At 34.6% G+C, this 20,049-nt stretch overlaps 1 pseudogene; it reads left to right on the forward strand.

Annotated features, from left to right (window-relative positions):
* The first annotated feature begins 13,092 nt into the window (after positions 1-13,092).
* LOC140512222 (large ribosomal subunit protein bL17m pseudogene) lies at positions 13,093-14,153 on the forward strand (annotated as a pseudogene).
* Positions 14,154-20,049: the final 5,896 nt, after the last annotated feature.

Genomic DNA, 20,049 nt, shown 5'->3' on the forward strand with positions numbered 1-20,049 from the left:
GTTCCAGGTCAGAGGGTAGAACTGAAAAGGATCTGAGACCAGAGGCACCATTCTCCCACGCCCCAGGATTAGAGGTTATTGTAAAAACCAAACTAGTACAAAAAAAGCTCATTGGCAAAGGAGAAAGAATCCAACCAAAGAGAGCTACTACAGGAATGGAGAAGTCTGGGGTTCATCTTTAGAGAAGAATATTGATACAAAGAAACCCTTTTCTACCCCAAAGAGAGATGTCAAATGGTCACCTGCCTAAAAAAATTCATTGAAGAACTTTAAAAAGACTTTAAAAATCAAATGAGAGAGATTGAGGAAAAATTAAAGAAGAAAAATAAGAATAATCTAAGAAAAACAAGAAGGTTATGAAAGAAAGTTAACCAGTTAGAAAAGGAGATTCAGAATGTTAAGGAAGAAAATGACTCCTTGAAAATCAGAACTGGGCAAGGGGAAGCCAGCAAACTTATAAAACATCAAGAAATAATGTGTGTGTTCAGGGGTGTGCATGTATGTATACATATATGTATACATACATGCACACATACATACATATATGTGTGTATATATACATTTATGTGTTTTCATAGATATAGATAAAGAATGAAAAAATCGAAGGCAATATGAAACATCTCATAAGAAAAACAACTGATCTGGAGAACACATCAAGAAGGAAAACAAATAAGAATAATCAGACAATCTGAAAGCTATGACCAAAAATCAGTCTTCGTATAATAATGCAAAAAATAATTAAATTGTCCTGAAGTATTAGAACAAGAGAATAAAGTAAAATAGAAAAAAATCTACCAGTCACCACCTGAAAGAGATCCTACAAGGAAAACTCATAGAAATATTGTAGTCAAATTCTGAAACTCCCAGCTAAGGAGAAAATATTACAAGTAAAACAGAAAAAAAAACAAAAACAATTTACCTATGGCAGTACCACAATTAGAATCACACAAGACCAAGTAGCAGTGACAGGTCACAGGCCTTGAAACACTATATACCAAAGAGAAAAAGAACTGAACTTCCAGCCAAAAATATCATACCAAGTACAATGGTAAGTTAAATGAGAAGATCTTTCCCATTCATTAATAGACCCATGTCACTTGCCTGAGTCACGTGGAAGCCTGAGTCACATGGAGCCTGTGATGGAAGTAGTTTGCTGAACAGGTGGAACAGGAGGAGGAAGATCTAAAGCAGAGCTGAGAGGAAATTGATCAGAGTCTAGTCAGAGCTAGGAAGGATGCAGGCAAGCAGGCAGCTGGCTATCATGAGTGAGAGAGCTGTTTTTTGTTTGTTTGTTTGTTTGTTTGTTTGTTTGTTTTATATTTAAGGGGGCCTGCTTGTGATTTGTTTAATTTGTTGATTTATGGAAAGCATTGCAGGGGGAAGGCTTGGGGCTGTTGTTCTCTGAATTGTTATTGTGTGTATATTTTATTAACTATGATGGATTTGGCTTTCTGATATCTGAATAAATGTTTTGGTTCTGTTTCCCATGTGGAGAGTCTGTTGTATTTTGAGATTCAGAATTTCTCTGGGATATTCATGGCCTCTGTAGGAACTGTAAATGTTGCGTTGACACCCAAACCAGTCAAGCTAAGTGTAATTCCGAATGGAAAAAAAAAAAAAAAAACGATATTCAATGAATTGTCAGACTTTCAGGGCTTTACTTTTAAAAAAAATCAAAGTGAACTAAATAGAGTTTACATATAAGAACCAAGAGAAATATAAGCTAGATACCAATGACAAATTATGAGGGATTCAATAAGGATAGACTGTTTACCTTTTATGTATGTAAAATGTAAGACCTATGTCTAAGATTGATATTAGGTAGTTTATAAGAAAGATTGGGGTAGACTTGGCTATGATATAACTTTAAAAAGTAATAGTTTAAAAAGTAAAGTGAAAAAATAAAATAAAAAGTACAACTGCTCAAGTTCAGCTAAAAGATAATTATCTTATGCAAAAGAGGTGCAAGAAGAAGAGCCATTAAAGAGAAATTAGATGGAGGAGGGGGATTGATAGTTTCTGAAATCTTTCATGGGATTGGGTTCAAGAGATAAAAATACATATACATCTACAAGAGTATAAAAGTCTTCTAAATTAAAAAAAAATAAACTTCTAAGGGGGTACGGATAAGGAGAGGATAAAGGAGGGATCTTTAGAGGGAATGATTAAGGAATAGGTTAAAAGGAGGGTATAGAAGGGTGTTTAAGGCAACAAGAATGGGAGGTTAATAGAGAGATTCTTGGAAAGATAACAACAACATTACATAAAATCCCATTGCAGCATGATAGTATATGGAATAATGGAATTCAGTTAGGATGCGTATTTATTTCATATCATATAATCAAAAACATCAATCGATGTTTGCCTCCTATTCATGGAATCTCAGGTACATGTATGACAGAAAATATTGTTTTAAATTGCATAATATGTTAAATATCTATATCTTCACTTATTTTTAGACCCAAATAATCCCCCAATATTTGAAAATGGTGTGGAAATTATTTACTTAGTTATATCAAAAAGATAGGCATTACAAAAACTTTATAAAAGTACATTTTTATGGGTGAGCCAACATCAAAATTTTTAAATTAACATAATCCAGTTATAAGACATTATCTATAAATTCATTTATGAATCAAAAGAAAGGAAATACTTTCAAAAATATTTTATTTGGTAAAAAAATTATAGACTTAATTGCAAAATATTTTTCAGAGTAATAATTTTTTTCATCAATAACTATCAAGAAATAAGTATATACATTTCACAATTCACATCTGAAAACAATGAACTGATCAGTAGGAGAAGAGGTAAAATTGCATGGAAGACCAGCTTTGTGAATAAATACAATGGAACTTTCATGCTTTGAAGGTATTCATAAAAAGTTATGTAATTTAAAAAATAAATATACTAAATGAAATAGGAGAATTTGCTCTCTAGAACAGAAGTTTTGATGCTTTTATGTCATAGAGTCCTTTTGTAGTCTAGTGAATCCTATGAACTCAGAATGTTAAATGTAAAATACATACAATTGCAATGGAAACCAGTTATATTTTTAATTACAAACCACTTTTTAAAAACAGTATCATAAACCATGTTGAATAATACTGATCCAGAAAAATCTTATTTAGAATTTTAAAGACAATAAGTAGATTTCAATTGCAAAAGCATAAATCCAGCTATCCACATGTTAAAGAGATAAATTCTTTCATGTATATTCCCCCTCTAAGAGCATATTGTGTGTGTTCATGAAGACTTTAGAATGGACACACTTGTCTTCACTTTTTATTCCTTTATTCTCCTTTTCTTCCTCTATTTTCCATCATTCTGTATGGTGGGTGATGTTAAGATGAGGAAGGGTTTATGAAATGATTCTGGAAGGAAGTTTTAGGAAATATTTCAGATCTTTTGTCTGATACCCCTCCAATTCCAGTTTTTAATTAACTCTAAAAGAATAGAAAAAGAGAGGTAAGTAAGCTAAGGTAAGATAAAATACAAAAAAAAGAGCGTAAAAATGAGGAATGCAGTGCTGTTAATAACAATGCTAATATTTATGCAATGTTGTAAAGTTGGTAAAGTGTTTTCATCTGAACCCATGTCATCAGAATCTAGAGTCAGGACTCTTACCCTACCTGTGCTTTCTAATTTGAATTGAAGTAAAAGTAATTAGAAATTAATTATATGATAAAATTTTATATGTTGAGAGTTGTCTCCGATGTATTATTTAACAATGAATGGATGAAAAATCATTTACAAGGTAAGAAGCATCATGCTAAGTTCTATGGACATAAATACAAAAAGACATTCCTATTATCAATTTAATTTCAAATTTTCCTGTTTCTTTGACTGTACCATCATCCTTCTAGTATCTTGAGTGATCCTTTTTTTTGTTACATCCCTCATATCCAATTTATAAAATGAGGGGGTAGGAATAGATGGCCTCAAAATTCCTTCAACCTCAATATCTTTTAGTCTTTTTTCCTAGGAACTCTCTCCTAAATAAATGTAATATCCTCCTACTTGGTCTCTTTCTCTTCAATTTCTTCCCTTTCCAATTCATCTTCTATATAGATTGTTTGTGTGCAGTTCTTTGTATGTTGTCTTCTGAATAGACTTTGAACTACTAGAGATTGGGGATTATCTTTTATTTTTCTTTTTATTCTCAATTCTCAGTGCATTAGAAAGAAACAGATGACAGACTATAAAGAGACAGAGATACAGAGAAAGAATATGACAGAATTTTCTGCTGGAGAAAGAATAATTGGGGTTGAGGTACAGGATGTTGGGGGTGATGTAATGCTTCAAGTATTTTAAAGAATTACATGTGAGCAATTGGTGTAAATGGAAGAGAGACAAGTTTTGATTTGTTTTAAAAAGAAACTTCCTAAAAAAATAAAACTATGCAAAATATGACCACACAAGAGGTCTTATATGTAAGAATGATTAGATGGTCTGGAGGAAGTGCTATTTCAGTAAATTTTGCACATCTAAGGTCCTGCCCTGTGTTACACGAAGACATGGTTATCATCTTTGTCCTTATTTTTAAAGGCACATTTGCATTTTTGCCTTTTTTTTTGTATAAAACAGTGAAACAAGAAGATATCCTCATATAAAAAATATATGTTTGATGAAGCATATATATTTTGTTTAACAAAAAGTTATCCAGTTGTTTTCACTTTACATGTCATGTTACCTATGTACATATTTACACCTATCTCTAAAACAGGTGCAATTCTGTCAAGCAAGTTGTGAACAGACACAGAAGACTTGGTGTGAAGCTTTGTGTAAGTGACATTTTTATATGTGTGTCTACAATGTCTCCCTGTGCCTGCAGGAGACAATATTTATATATGCCTCAGGGTATCAAATACATAACGCAACTTCTGAACATATATGGTTATTCTTTGCTTGTATCTATTATTTCTTGCTACTTCCATATGTGTAAGATAGAATGGAGATGTCGGAAAGAAAACAGTTTATATTTGGATACAAAACCAAAGTTTGCATACATAAATTATTTGAAAGTTACAGACTTTTCTTCCTTTGAAGAAAAAATATATTCAAATGAAGATATTTCTATAAGGTAGTATAATATGGTGGACAAAACCATTATTTTGGAGTCAAGATACCTGGGGCTTAGTGCTAGTTCTGCCAGTTTTGTGAACTTCCGGCAAATCACAAGGTATTTTGGTTTTAAAATATGATGAAATTCCCCTAGGTGCACTTCAGATTCATTCCAGGACTTAAATTCTGTGATTTTGTGATACATATAAGGTATACGGTTTTTAAATTAATGAAAAGAAAAACTTTTACGTTGTATAACAATCATAGGAAGTATCATGGAGAATACATAAAAATTAGAATGTTGCAAACTTATGAGGTTAGTGATGTTACCTGAAGAGAAATTTGAAACTTTTGCATCATTTTCTAAAGTGAGAGAAAAAATATTGTTCTCATTTTCTTTGTACCCCTAGCACACTGTCTGCCATGTAGTAAATGCTTAATGCATGTTTTTTTTAATTCATCCACTTAACAGTGCTTTCATATGATTCACATAAATAGTGGTTTAGATTCACAATTCTCAAAAAGTATTATCAATTTGAAATTTCTTTATATTTACAATGAATTATCTTGCTCAGAGTTCTTATAAAATATCTGTTAAACTTTCCTACTTTATAATTTAAATTGAAAAAATGCAAAATGTTATGATGACATTCTCTCAAAGTAATTAAATTTAGTTCAACAGTGGCACATTATTTTTTTTTAACTTTTCATGTGCTTATCCATTTACTTTGTCTGAGATATTTCTTCTGCATTGTAATTCACTGTCTGGTTTATTAAAGTAACCATATTACATTCTATGCATTCATTAATTCAACAGTGTTTTGTAAGATCCTGCTAAACAAAGACCAAATTTCCTCTTCACTCTAATTATGTCCCTAGAATGTATGGCTACTGATTTGCTTGTATTGATTGAATTGGCAAGAGAGAGAGAGCGGAGCTGGCCAAATATCTGTCAATGGCCTGTCAATGAACAAATGGAAAGTATGAGTTAGCACAAGCAAAAAACAAACAAACGCCTTCATAGTTCATATGTCTCTTTATGAATGTCCTGGCATTTTTTAATCTAAATATGTGAATTCATTCACATTGTTGAAATCATGTGACTAAATGAGATTGCCATGTGAGAAAGTAGAGAGAAAAGGTCCAAAAGCAGACACTTCAACATTACTCACCTTGAAGGGTCAGAAACCAGAGAATCAATATCCAGTAAAGGAGACAAAGTTAGAGCAATAAGGGACAATCAAGAGAATGTGGTAACTTTAAAGCAAAGAGAGGAGAAAGTATTCAATTATACAAAGAAATAATAGAGTCAGGAGCTATAGTGAATTCTAGAGAGTTGAGTATTGAGAAGGCATTGGATCTAACAAATACGCTCTTACTGATGGTCTTTAAAAGAGCAATTTCAGGATGTAGAAAGTTGGAATCAGAAGTCAGATTGCAAAATGTAGATTGTGAGGGAAAAGTAGAAGCATCATATTTAGAATTTTTTTTCAAGAACTTTAACAGTGGAAGCAGAGCCACAATGGCAGAGTAAAGGAAAGGAATTAGCTGAGCTATTCCACAATCTCCTCAAAATGCCTGTAAATAATGACTCTAAATAAATTGTAGATCATCAGAACCTAGTAAAAGATAAAATGAAACAATTTTCCAACCCAAGATGCTTTGTCTTGGAAGATTGTCAGGACAAGTCTGTTGCACCAGGGTGAGAGAGCAGCACAGCTCAATGTAGACCATGCCAGCACAGATGATGCCCCAGTAAACCAGGAACAGGCTTTAGGATGATGAAATCATGGGCCACTATGACAATTTCTAGGCGTCTTAGCCAATTGATGCCAAAGACAACTTAGAAGATCAGCAGGAAAGTTCTGTTGCATCTGGGTAAAGTGGAGCACAGTCCAATGCAGCCCTGCCAGCACAACTCCAGCCCCAGGAAACCAGGGGCAGAGCACGAGAGTGATTAGATCAGCAGTAGCTGCTGCTTCTGGAGATCTCAGCCAGAAGATGCTAAGGGGATTGAACAACTGGTCAGAAGGAGATTACAGGAATAATTTCACCAACACTGTGTCAGGACTCTATTGCTCTGGCCATACTCATATACAGGTGACAGTACTGAATGGTAGTCCCTGTGTGAGGGGAAGCACTAGCACACCAGAGCATGAAGCCACAGGAGAGCAGGGTCCCTCCTCACAGTTCCAGGGTATAAAAGAATGATTGTGTTCACTCACAGACCAGAGCACAGACCAGGACAGCAGTAAACATCTCTCCTTAGATCATACCATCTTTAAAGAAACCAAAACTTACAGATCCCTAGAAATATTTCTGAAAACAGCTGCATAAAATCCCTGAAGTGTGCTCTTCTTTAACAGAGTTAAAAAGTCAAATAATAGGTTGGGAAAATGAGCAAATAGCAAAAAAAATTTCTGACCATAAAAAGTTGCTATGGTGACAAGGAAGATCAAAACACACTCAGAAAAAGAAAACAAAGTCAAAGCTCCAACACCCAAAGTGTCCAAGAAAAATATTAATTGGTCTCAGGCCATGGAAGAGTTCAAATCAAGTAAGGGAGGGAGAAGAAAAATTAGGAAGTGAAATAAGAGTGATGTAGGAAAATCATGAAAAAAGGGTCAATAGCTTGATAATGGTCACACAAACAAATCCTGAAGAACATAACATCTTATAAAGCATAATTGGCTAAATGAAAAAAAAGCACAAAAATTCATTTAAGAAAACAAAGCATCAAACTTCTTAAAAAATAGAATTGGTCAAATGGAAAAGAAGGTACAAAAGTTCCCTGCAGAAAATATTTCCTTAAAAATTAAAATGGAGCAAATGCAAGCTAATGACTTTATGAGAAATCAAGAAACAATAAAACAAAATCAAAAGAAGGAAAAGCAAATAGAAGACAATGTGAAATATCTCATTGGAAAAAACAACCAACTTGGCAAATAGATCTGGGAGAGATCAGTTTAAAATGCCTGGAGTACCTGAAAGCTGCGATCAAAAGCAAGAGCCTAAACATCACCTTTCAAGACATTATCAAGGAAAACTGCCCTGATAGTCTAAAAATAGAGAGTAAAATAGAAATTGAAAGAATCCATTGATCATCCCCTGAAAGAGAAACCCAAATGAAAACTCCCAGGAATATTATAGTAAAATCTCAGACCTCCCAGGTCAAGGAGAAAATAGCAAGCAGCCAGAGAGATACAATTAAAGTGTTATAGCTCCAGAGTCAGGGTAACACAAGATTAAGCAGCTCCTACAATAAAATATCAGAGGGCTTGGAACATGATATTCTGGAGGGCCGTGTACTACCACCAAATCTTACTCAGCCAGCAAAATTGAGTATGAACATATTGGGGAAAAATGAAAAATAGAGGCTTTTCAAGCATTCTGGATGAAAAGACCAGAGCTTAATAGAAAAACTGAACACAAGACTCAAGAGAAGAATAAGAAGGTAAACAGGAAAGGGAAATGATTAAGGACTTAATAAGGTTAAACTCTTTATATCCCTAGGTGGGAAGATGGTACTTGTAATTCATAAGATCTTTCTCACTATTAGGGCAAATAGAAGGAGTGTATGTAGACAGAGGTCACAGCCATGGGTTGAATATGAAGGAATGACATCTAAAAAATAAAATTAAGGGGTAAGAGAGAGCAATGAACTAGGAGAAAGAGGAAGAGAGAGATAGAGTGGGATAAATTATCTCAAATAAAAGAGTGAAGAAAAAGCTTTTCCAGAGGAGGCAAAGAGCAAAGCGTTGAAGGGGATGAGTGAACCTTACCATCTTCAGAATTGGCTCAGAAGGAACAACATACATATTGAGCTGGGTATAGAAATCTATCTTACTTTAAAAGAAAATAGGAGTGGAAGGGGATAAAAGAAGGTGTATGTGTTGGGGGGGGCATGGTAGAAGGAAGAAGAATTAGGGGAGGGTGTAGTTAGAAAGAAAACACTTTTGGAGAAGGGACTAGGTGAAAGGAGAGAAAGAATAAAATAACCAGGTGTGAGGGAGAGGATGTAAGGGTATACAGTTATTAATAGTAACAGTGAAAAAATCTGAAGCAAGTTTCTCTGAAAAAGGCCTCATTTTTCAAACTACATCACATTTATCGTAATCAAGAACCATTCCCCAACTGATAAATAATCCAAATAAATGAACAGTTTTCAGACAAAGTAACCAAAATTATCTATTGTCATCTGAAAAAAGAACACTCCCACTATTTATTGGATAAATGCAGATTAAAACAATTTTGAGGTACTACCTCATGCCTATTAAATTGATTAATAGAACAGAAACAGAAAATTATAAATGGTGGAGAGGATGTGGGAAAAATAGGGTATTGTTAGTGGAGTTTTGAATAGATTGATTTTGTAGAGCATTTTGGAACTATGCCCAAAGGGCTATAAAACCATGAATACCCTTTGATCTAGCAGTACCACCACCAAATCTCTATACCAAAACATATTTTAAAAAAACTGAAAATGGTTTATGTGCAAAAAATATTTATAGTAGCTCTTTTCTTGTGGCAAAGAATTGGAGGTTGAGGGGATGCCCATCAATTGAGAAATGGCTGAACAAGTTGTGGTATGTGGTTTGGATGGAATACTATTATGCTGTAGGAAATGATGAGTGGGATGCTCTTGGAAAAGCCTGGAGAGACTTGCATGAGCTGACACAAAGGGAAATATGTTGTGCACAAAGTATCGGCAATACTGTAAGATGATCAGCTATGAATGACTTGGCTGAATGATCCAAGACAACCCTAAAAGACTTATGATGAAAAATGCTGTCCATCCCTAGAGAAAGAACTGATGGTGTCTCAATATAGTTTGAAACATACTTGTTTTACTTGCTTTTTGTTCTTGAGTTTTTTATTTTAAATTTGTTTGCTTTTGGTCTATTTTATTTTGCAACATGACTGCTATTGAAATGTTTTTCATGGCTACATATAAGAATAGGAGAGACATGGATTGATAGCTTTTTGGATAAAAAGGTACAGGAAAATTGTTTTTTTTTTTTTCCAAAAAGATTTAAATAGATTAACATACTGGGCAAACTGAAAAAGCCTTTGGAAAACAATTGAAAATACATAAAGTAGAGGACAACAGAAACCTCACAATGTTAAATTTAAATGTAAAAGTGCTAAATAATGCCATAAAAAGGAGTGTCTGAATGGACAAGAAAACAATGCATAATGATTTACTATATATGAAACCCCACATATAATAGATAAAATCCATATAAGAATGAAAAGGAGAGAATGGAAGATATGCAAAATATCATGTAAATAAAAATAGCATGAGTTTCAATCATGATAGACAAAATTAAATAAGTAACTGTATTAAAAGATATAAACATAAAAATACCCTCATGTTTAAAGGAACCACAGGCAAGAAATTAGTATCAATGTTGACCATATACACCAAATGACATAGCACCTACATTAATAAAGGAAAAATTAACTGAATTGCTAGTAAGCATAATATTTGTGGAAGACTTTAATATTCTATTCTCAGAGCTGGACAAATCTAACAGATAGACAAACTAAAAAGAAAATACACAACTGAACCAACTGCCGGAGATGTTAGAGCTGAAAGATGTATATACATTGTGAAATGATAAGCATTAAATTATGCACACTTCTTAGAATCACATGGAGCGTTCAAAAACATGATTGTGCTAGAGAACAAATTGCAAATAAATGTTTAAAGATCTTAAAAACTAAAATTGCATTTTAAAAACTATGAATGAAAAAATAGTAATTAATTTAAGGGACACAAACTCAAAATACAGACCTTAATAAACAACACTGGCATCTTTAATAATGAATCTGTCAATAATAAATGATAGAAATAATTAATGATAAATGTGAAAGAAAATGATAATAATGATGTAACATATTGACATTTCTAGGAAGACATTATTGAAGTCCTCAGTGGAAAACTGATAGATCTGAAAACAATAATATTACAACAAGAGGATTAATGAACTGAATGTAAAATTAAAATGAGAAAATTTAAAAAAAAACATGCATGTGAAGAAAAGTCATGACAGTTAAAGTCAGGTTCTAGAGCAGGTGGAAGGAAATGAGATCAAAGCAGAGATTTAAATTTTAATAGGTATGGGGATATCTTTTTTTATGAGCAGGGTAAAAAGAGAGATTAGATGATACTGAGCAATTCAAAGGAATGTAAGAAAAGAGTCAAAAAAGCTATTATTTTATGTTCACAGTCTTCTATATAATCCAAGAAGATGTTAACAGCTAAATGGATTAGAAGAGATATTACAGAAAAAAGCTGTAGAGCAGTCATAGTGGAGAATAAGCCACCATCTAGGATTGTGAAGATTTGAAAGACTATGGAGAATGAATGGGATTGAAGAATGAGAGATAGAAAAAAATATTATTCCTCTTTTCAAAAAAGGAAAGACAAAAGTTTCTCTTTTCATTGTTATTTCTAATTTTTCTATTTTTTGCAGAGAATATTATTTTAAGCTACTAGAATTTTAGGACTTTCCCCACCCCACTGAATTAAGTCCCCAGAAAGCTCAATTCCCCTGAGTCACCATGTCAAAATAAGAAAAGCAATAATTGCTAAAAGTCTCTTTTCCTGCTGGAGGGGAGTTTGAATATCAACTATTGCCAATTCTCCAGACATCTCCTCTTCCCACCTTTCTCCCCCAAATATAATTCAGCACTAGCCCCTAGGTCCAGACTTCTCTCTTCCTCCTCCCAGTGCCTAGTCCTGCTTGACCCAAATAAAACCCTTATAAATAACCACCAGCTCCCAGTGGACCTGACCCCTTTCCGTTATGTCTGACTGCCCTATCAGCAGTTTCCTTACTTACTTTTTCTCTGTCTGCTCCTGTCTTGTGCTATGTTTTGTCTTGTACTACCCTGACTCAGCTACAAAAGTTTTCTTCTTAATAGCATTAGTCATTTCACAGGACTTGAAGTAATACTCTCAGGAGATGAACCAATCTTCTAAGTCTCTGCCTGAGCCACATAGAATTCAAAGGCTAGATTGTCAATCCTGTGCCCCAGATGTAGGGCCTTTCACCTTTTCCCTTGTACCAGAGCTATGACTAGCACAACCACTCCCAATGTAAGTGACAGATAAGGAAGATTACCTCCTTTCCTTGTACTAAATCCAGATCTTTATTAAACCTAAAATAAGAAACAAACACTAGACAATGCGTTTATTTTTTTCTAGCAGAATTATAGAAAAAACTTATAAAATTGGTAGTTAGCACCTATCAAAAGAAGTCATGGTTACAACAAAGACAGTAAGGCTTCACCAAAAACAGATCATACCAATAAAATGTTATTTCTTTTTTTGACAGTTAAGAGTGACAACTAAGAGTACAGAGGAATGATGTGAATGTAATTTACTGAGGTCTTAACTTTGTAGTAAGTGAAATAATTTCTCTTTCATTAATTTCTTTAGTATGCCAAGAACAGTTAGCTATTATCTGGGAATGAAGGTTACTGGATAAAGGATGGGAAAAAGATCAGAAGAGATAGCATAAAATCTAAGGCGATATTTAATATGAGCCTAGATAATGATTTGGTACATGGGCATTTATTGTCAGGATGGGGCAAACGGACATGGAGAAGTGGTATAGATCCAACGGACTAACTGAAGATCAGTGTCAAAGCAGAAAGAAACAATGAAATAGTGAGAATAGTATAAAGATAAAATTTATGGTTGGAAAGCAGAATTTCAAAGTTTTAGAGCATGATGAGAGTGAAATTTTGACAAATGATGAAGATAATTTGGACCCTCATCATACCAATGTGTGGCTATAGTAGGCAGGAGGTTTAGGGGGGCAAAGAGGTAGAGAAATTATGTGGTCATGTTGTAGCAAATGCATGAATGTTGCTGTCCTCCAACTTTATCATGGTATTAAGTAGAGAAGAAGACTAAGCAATAGGAGCTGAATTCATTTAAAAAGGTGAAAAAGCAACTTAGAGGTGAAAAGACGAAAGTGACAAAGGTGAGGAGAGGAGATATTAAGTAGAGGAAGGGCAATGAGGAGGTTGGTGAAGGATCTTGAAATGACAACGAGGAGCGAGGGAAGTACCGTTCCCCTTTCTTAGTACAATGAGTGGACGCACATTTCTTGTATGAAAAAAGTGAGTTGAAAGAAACGTAGCGTTCTCAGAAAATTGAGTTCCTTTGAACTAAGGGAATTTTTTAAGTGTCCAAAATGATTGTGTTTCTTTGGAGAAGGGGGATGAATTTTTTCCAGGGATCTAAACATTGCCTTAAAAATTTTAAGAAGAGCTGCTGTCTGTCGCTGCCATCTCTTCTGGACAAGTGTTTCACAGCCTGGGCCTGAGCCTCTAATCCTGCATCCATTCACCGTGCAATCTTCTGACAGCACTAGTGCGCCATGAACATATCGAGGCTCCCTGGGGATGCATGGCTATGCTGAGCGGCTCTTTGACTACAGGAAGCTGGGAGACACCAAGAAGGAGATGCAGATGACTGACTTCTGGCTAATGGAAAAGGACCTAATCCCCAAACTGTTCCAGACATTGGACCCTCGCTTCAGCAATCATACTGGGAACTATACAAGAATGTTTCAGATTCCAAACAGGGACAACCTGGACAGGGCCAAGATGGCAGTGATTGAATACAAGGGGAACATCCTCCCTCCGTTGGTGCTTCCACATCAGGACAACAATCCCACTCTCAATCAGTTACTTGAGGGCCTTCTCCAGGACCTGGAACAGATGCCCTCAGGTTCTACTGCATAAAGCCCCAAAGGGAATAGTTCAGAGCAGCACAGCCGGGGAGAATGGATTACCTTCCTCTCTCTGTCTTCCCTGGAACTTTAGGGTCACTGTCTTCCCTTGTTACTGGGGAACCTCAGGCTAGGCCACACTGTGGTCACAGGAATAGAGCAAGAGATAAACGTGCATGCATAAGTGTGCAGACCATTGTCCCTGTACCTGGAGTTATTCTGTTCTGCCTGGAGGAAGGAAGGACAGACTGACAGGCTTCAGTTTATACAATAAATGGTTCTTATACAGTTGAAAAAATTTTTAAGGAGAAAATATCTTCCCTTATTTACCAGAAAAATTCTCATCAATTTATATATTAAAGATTGCTTTCTGTTTATCACTACAAACATTTTGTCTGCAGACTCAATATATAAAATGGGTCTAGAAAAATTCTGTCACAAAGTTAGAAACAAACATATCACAAAGCTATGAGCAGTGCTATTGTAAAAATAATTATAATTTATATTTAATTTGTATAATTTATAACTGTATATAGTTTATATTTGTGTTATATATACACATTATATTTGCATGTGATGTATATAAATATAATCTATATTATGCTTTATGTTTTATATATAGTTATATGTATCTCATATTTATATTATGTTATATATATATCATTATATTATACCTATATATAATATATATTAATTATAAATTTAAAATGACATTGTTTTGTCAAATAATTCCTTGGGCATATGAAATATATCCTCAGAAAACATATTCTTGTTTTGCAAAAAATTAGATTCATAATTAGCAACAATGTCAGAAAAATGGGTTAGGAAATGGATGTTATGACGTTGGGACAGGGAAGTGAGAAAACTCCCTCTACTAATACTAAATACTCTGCACTCTGTATTCTTTGACAATTATATGTGGCACAGAGAGGGTCAATATCCATCTTATCCAGGGTCACACAGCCCTTATGAATCCCAGGGAGAAACTGAAATCAAGGCTTTGCAGGTCTGAAACAACTTCTCTATCTACTATGCCAAGAAAAAAAAAAAGATGGTAAAAGTAAATTGGTTTATATTGGTTCACTATATTAGAAAATTTTACACAGTATGAAAATCTTCTTGGTGCCATTAGTTTGTGGAGCCTAATGTATTGAGTGCTTGTAGCTCTTGAATAATAGAGTGGTTCACTCTGTTGTTGCATTTGGAATTTATGACTTATGCATGTCCTTGTGCAGGATAACAGGAAGCATCACTCCTTCATTAGTAGTTCTGGCTGAAAGTTATGTTTATATTCAAAAATTCTGCCCTGGGATGGATCATATTGTGTGAGAAATAATTACGGGGCAAAAATGGAGAGCCACTGCTTAAAGCGTATTAGAATTTATCTGCTTGATGGGCCTCCCACTTTCTATAGTGTGATTCTGTCTAATTATCCCTGAGGATCTGCTGGTCTCTCTGACTTTCAGCAGATAATTTTTTTTAAGCACCGAGAGGCATGATTTAAGAAACAGTTACTGGGCAGTTATATTAGGTCTGCTGTTACAAGGGGAAGGAACTTTCTTATTTCATTTTTTAACTACCCAAATGCACCAGGGTACCATTTTCTAATTTACCAAATGAACACATGATCTAGCAATCCCTCTAGTGCACTCAAAGAATTACTATGACTACGAAAAGTTAGACCAGCGGCTCCAAGAGGATGGGGAATGCATTGTTCAATTACCTTTATCATCTCCCCCAGCATTACATAATGCTGACCACATAGTAGGTGCTTAATAATTGTTCCCAGAAATGTATTGAATTGTATACTTAGCCTTAATCAAAAGCTTGTGATACTAATTTAGTGAAATAATATCCCCAGGGCCTATGTGACTTTCAGGCAGAAAACTAGGCACTTATGTACTTTAAATTTTTTTAATGGCTACCCTTTACCAGGGATGCTATACTAAAACTCTAAAATCCTAATGGCTAATTTCCTTTAATTAATGTTGATGCAGGAAAATTTGTTTAAACATTAAATAAGATATGCACCTGATTTGCATATCTGATAGCTGCATATACACATGAAAGCTCCCTTTGGGGTGCCTCTGTTGCTGAAAACATTTTCAAAGAGTCATGCTAGCTAATGCCTTCCTAACAAGGCACTAGGTCAGAGGTGGCTGTGGATACAATTAATTAACTCTTTCTCATATTTCAAGCAGGAATCTGATGGAGATCTGCTCCTCATTGAGAACTTCTGCAGGGTTTAAATTGGAAAAGGAAGTGGGAAGGCATGTACCTTAATTGGCTCTAGGGGATAAGGGAGTTTACCCAGGCCCAAATTTTGCTGAATATCAACTACTTTTAAGTTCACTTAAAAGAGTTTTAATTTTAATTACTACAGTTTGAGAAAGAGTAGGGAGAAAAGGGAAAAAAAAACAGATTAGGCTGAGGAGGGTAAAAAAGAGAGAGGGGGAAAAGAGGCAGGGAGGAAGGGAGAGGAGCAGGCAGCTGCTACTTACTTTAGGCCAACTTCTTTCAAATATATACTAAAGATCCATAGGATGATAGGAGAAGGGAACTGGAGAATAATCACATTGATTAGAGAGATATGTTATTACTTGCCCTTCATTTTTGAAGTGAACCAATGATGTTACAGGACGATTTCTTGACTTGTGCATGAATTGGAGTGAGGCAAATGACTGTGAGATTCTACCTCCCAAAATTAGAGATATAATGAAACAGCTTGTATATTCCCCCTCATCCTTCCTGCCCCCTTCTTCCCATCTTTTCTGGGAAATAGTTAGATGCAACTTTCACAAAGGATTTTATCTCATTCCTTTCATATCTAAACCAAGTCCTCATCTTGTCATCTAAACATATCTGAAGAGGAAATAGATGAGTTCATAATTATTTTCTTGGGTACCTGGCCATCAAAGCTTCCCTCAGAAAGTAGGTGGCATCCGAGGAAAAAGGGACTGAAAGCACTAGTGCCTATGAGATGGATGAGTTATGGTAGAGTTGATTGTTATTATTTTCTTTATTTTCTTAAGTGAATTCAGACTTGGCTTCTACAAGAACGTTGTTCTATCCCACTGTTACAGAAAGTATATTTCAAGAAGGTGTTCTAAAGTGACTAATCATTATGATGTTTTCTTCAATTCTTAGTTATCAATGAGTCTTAGGTCAGTAATTTTGAGATATCAGTGCTTTTATATTTTAAGAGGTTTATGTTTAGAAACTGGAGTGGGAAGAAGATACAGTGGAGGAAAAGGAAAAAGATAAATCACAAAGGTAGAAAAAGATAAATCACAAAGGTAGCTCAGTGTCAAAAAACTGGTAGGAAAGAATTTCATGAAGGACCTGATTGGTGGGCATTAGCCAAATACTGCAGAAGAAAATGGCAATGATGACTAAGGAAAAGAAGAAGAAGAAACCCACCCAACCACATTTGAGTTGATAATTTAGAGGACACTGGTGAGTATTTCAAAATTTTTTATTTGGTTTTAGTTTTCAGTATTCATTTTCATAAGATCCTGAGTTCTAAATTTTTCCCTCTTTCCAAGATAGCATGCAACTGATATAGGCTATACATGCATAATCATTTTAAACATATTTCCACATTAGTTATATTGTAAAGAAGAATTAGAACAAAAGGGAAAAACCGCAAGAAAGAAGAAACACAAAAAGAGAGAGAAGATAGTATGCTTCAATCTGAATTCGGACTCCATAATTCTTTTTTTTTTTTTTTTTGGATGTGGATAGCATTTTCCACCATGAGTCTTGGAATTGTTGTAGATTCTTGTATTGATGAGAAGTGTTAAGCCTATAAAAGGAAGTCATTACACAATGCGGTTGTTACTGTGTGAAATGTTTTCCTGGTTCTGCTCTCTTCACTCAGCATCAGTTCATATAAGTCTTTCCAGGTTTTTCTGAAGTTCAACTGCTCATCATTTTTTATGCAGCAATAGTATTCCATTCCATTCACATACCACAACTTGTTCAGCCATCCTCAATTTCCAGTTCTTTGCCACCACACAAGGAACTGCTACGAATATTTTTGTACACACAAGTCCCATCCCCATTTATATGATCTCTTTGGAATACAGACCTAGAAGTGATATTGCTGGATCAAAGGGTATGCATGTTTTTATAACTCTTTCTGCATAGTTCCAAATTTCTCACCAGAATGGTTAGATCAATTCACAGCTCCATCAATTATGCATTAGTGTTCCAGTTTTCCCACATCTTCTCCAATACTTATCAGTATCTGTTTTGTCATGGTAGACAATCTTACAGGTGTGAGGTGGTACCTCAGAGTTGTTTTGATTTGCATTTCTCTAATTGATAGTGGTTTAGAGCATTTTCTCATATGACTGTACATATAGATATAGCTTTAATTTCTTCATCTGAAAACTGCCTGTTCCTTTGCCAATTTACCAATTTATCAATTTAAGAATAGAAGAATGACTTGTATTCTTATAAACTTGACTCAGTTCTCTCTATATTTTAGAAATGAGACCTTTATAAGAGACACTTGGTTTGAAAATTGTTTCTGCTTTCCTTTTAACCTTGGTTACATCGAATATGCAAACATTTTTAATTTGGTGTGGTCAAAATTATCCACTTTGCATTTCATATTTTATTTCTCTATCACTTGTTTGGTGATAAATTATTCCATTCTCTATAAATCTGACAGGTAAATTATTGCTTGCTCTCTTAATTTGCCTATAGTATTACACTTTATGTCTAAATCTTCTTATCTTGGTTTTGAGTAGGTGTTATATACTGCTGAGAAAAAGGTATATTCCTTTGTATCTCCATTCAGTTCTCTCCAGAGGTCTATGACATTAACTTTTCTAAAATTCTATTCATTTCTTTAACTTCTTTCTTGTTTTATTTTGTGGTCAGATTTATCTAATTCTGAGAAGGGGAGATTCAGGTTTCCCATTAGTATAGCTTTGTTGTATAGTTCTTCCTATAATTCACTTAACTTTGCTAAGAATTTGGATGCTAGAACACGATGAAAATATGTTTAGTATTGATATTACTTCATTGCCTATAGTACTTTTTAAAAGAATGTATTTTCCTTCATTATCTCTTAATTAGATCTAGTTTTGCTTTCACTTTGTCTGAGAAATGAATGGTTATTCCTACTCTTTTTTTCCACTTCAGCTGAAGCATAATATATTCTGCTCAGGGCTTTACCTTTACTCTTTGTGTATCTGTATGCATCAAATGTGTTTCTTGTAAACAATATATTGTAGGATTATAGTTTTTAATCTACTCTGCTATCCATTTCTGTTTTATGTGAGAGTTCATCTCATTCAAATCCACAGTTATGGTTAGTAACTGTTTATCTCCCTCCATTCTGTTTTCCCCTAATTTACACTTTTCTCTCCCTTTTCACCCTATCACTCCACACCAGTGTTTTGCTTCTCACCATTACAGTCCACCTCCCTCAATCTTTATTCCATCATATCAATCCCCCTTCCTTTTCTTTTCTCTTTACCCTACTACTTCTGCCCTTCTGTCTATCCACTCCCTCCATTTTGCTTCCTGTTCATGCTCCTACTTTTCTGTTGGGTAAGATTGATTTCTGTACCCAAATAACTGTGTGTATTTTTCCCTCTTTGAGCCAAATTCAAGGAAAATAAGGTGCAAAGAATAATCACCCACCTCCCTTCTTTTCCTCTACTGTAATGTGTCTTTTGTGCCTCTTCATATGATGTAATTTGCTCTGTTTTGCCTCTCCTATTCTCTTCTCCCGGTATAATCAATTTTAACCTCTTAATCGTCTTAATGTCATCATATCAAAGTCACTTATACCCACACCGTCTTTTATGTATACCCATTCTAACTGCCCTAATAAAGAGACAGCTCTCAAGAGTTACACATACCATCTTTCTCTGTAGGGATGTAAAGAGTTTAACTTTATGAACAACATATTTTTTTTCTTTTCCTATTTTGTTTTTTGTGCTTCTCTTGAGTCTTGTATTTATGAAGGTCGAATTTTCTGTTTGGCTCCTGTCTTTTCATCAGTAATGAATGAAAGTCCTCTATTTCATTGAATGTCCATCTTTTCCCCTGAAATGTTGTGCTCAGTTTTGCTGGGTAGTTGATTCTTGGTTGCAATCAAAGCTCCTTTGCCTCACATAATATCATAACCCAAGCCCTCTGATCCTTTAATGTAGAAAGTGTTAAGTCCTATGTGATCTTGACCATGGTTCCATGATATTTTAATTGTTTCTTTCTGGCT

Source organism: Notamacropus eugenii, chromosome 6, assembly GCF_028372415.1.
Source record: "Notamacropus eugenii isolate mMacEug1 chromosome 6, mMacEug1.pri_v2, whole genome shotgun sequence".
Classification (NCBI taxonomy): Eukaryota; Metazoa; Chordata; class Mammalia; order Diprotodontia; family Macropodidae; genus Notamacropus; species Notamacropus eugenii.